The 1,518-nt window shown below is 42.0% G+C and overlaps 1 long non-coding RNA gene across 1 annotated transcript; it reads right to left on the bottom strand.

Annotated features, from left to right (window-relative positions):
* Nucleotides 1-338: 338 nt before the first annotated feature.
* LOC128436304 (uncharacterized) lies at nt 339-1,178 on the bottom strand. Its single transcript, XR_008338004.1, has 3 exons — nt 1,108-1,178; nt 857-1,032; nt 339-775 (listed from the first exon to the last, which is right to left on the bottom strand). It is a non-coding gene; the product is annotated as an uncharacterized LOC128436304 (long non-coding RNA).
* Nucleotides 1,179-1,518: the final 340 nt, after the last annotated feature.

The following is a 1,518-nucleotide window of genomic DNA, read 5'->3' as shown; positions in this document are numbered from 1 at the left end:
TTTTGCCTCTGAACACAATTCAAAACCTCTACATTCAATATGTACCCTGGGGACTATTAAAATAAACAAAACAAATTATATAAAGGAACTGGACCACACGTCTCTGCTTTCCAAAAGTAAAGATCCTGCCAACAACGCCAAATGTGGCATTCGACGTTTAAAGGCTTCAATAAGATGAAGTTTTAGTTGAACTAGTGACAAATTGCCAGCAACGCCACCCCAGGAATTTCACCTGGAGAGTTAGATTAACCTTAAAGTTAAAGCACACAAGTTCATTACTAATGAAAGCTTGAGACTGGGTCCAACATACAATTTCAATTCCTTTTACACACACACACACAACACAAAATACAAATAAGGGAGGGCAAATAAACTCAATAAATGCAAACAAAAGAAAACTAACAAAGAAATTAAATCAAAAGTAATGGAGATTTATCCAAACTGATAAATCCAAATAAATAGGTAAAGCAATTAAGCCAAACCAAAATAACTAAGAAAACGAATTAAACCAAAAACATGCAAAGCAAACCACAAAACACAAATAATATCATCAATAAGATCAGTTAGAAGTCGGTTAACTGAATAGATTAAGATGAGACTGAGGATGAGGCAGCAGTCACCATACTCGGTGGTAGGTACAGCACAGTAGGAGATGCAGAGTAGGATGGATGTGTTGGCTATATAAGCCAGTGGGCAAAACAGCAGCCGGCCAACAGCAGCGTGAAGAGGGGGGGGAAAAACGTGCTGGCAGAAACCGCCCACACACACGTCAACCCTGCCATAGAAAAAATACATTTGTTCTAGAAGCTGAACAACAACTGTGGTAACTTGAGTTAACGTCATCTTATCCACATACCGTCAGGAGTTGAATGAACATCAAAGGGGAGGAAGGAGATCGCTTGCATCGAGCAGCACAATTACGTGCAACTCGATCGATCAGCTGATCGCTCCCCGCTGCAACCGGCAGAGGAGGAAAACACTCGCATGCCCTACAATTGGGGCCGATACGGGAGAAGGAAGACCCGGAACTGCCTGAGGGATGGAAGCCAGTGTTGAGGACTTGTGCAAAGTTTAGAAGATACACAGACGCAAACAACTACTACATACCAAACAACGGCGAGCTGCACGACCCAGCTAACAAAAGGCGACCAGGTGAGGCGGCCAGGTGCGGTGATAACAGGAGGCGGGGCAGTCTGGAGCTTCAAGGCAAGAGGGCTCCCAGTGCACAACCACTCACCTTTATAGACAGCGCAACCAACCGTGATGGGCCGGTACTGCAGCACTAATTAAAGGCCCATCCTGCTACACTACTTTATCCTGTTTCTTAATTAGTTGGACAGCTTATCTTTTGTATGCAGGTTGTAACCTTAATTTAGCCTTTTGATAAACAAGCTATGCAAACCCCTTGGGTAAATTATAAATTATCTTTCTCACTAGTAATAGATTGTAAATAAGACTTAATAAGAATGTATTTTACAATACAACATTTTTGACCCATGTTGTGAATTAGAAGGGAAG

The sequence above is a fragment of the Pleuronectes platessa genome, unplaced genomic scaffold (genome assembly GCF_947347685.1).
Source record: "Pleuronectes platessa unplaced genomic scaffold, fPlePla1.1 scaffold_70, whole genome shotgun sequence".
Classification (NCBI taxonomy): Eukaryota; Metazoa; Chordata; class Actinopteri; order Pleuronectiformes; family Pleuronectidae; genus Pleuronectes; species Pleuronectes platessa.
This window is presented reverse-complemented; position numbering and strand designations above follow the sequence as displayed.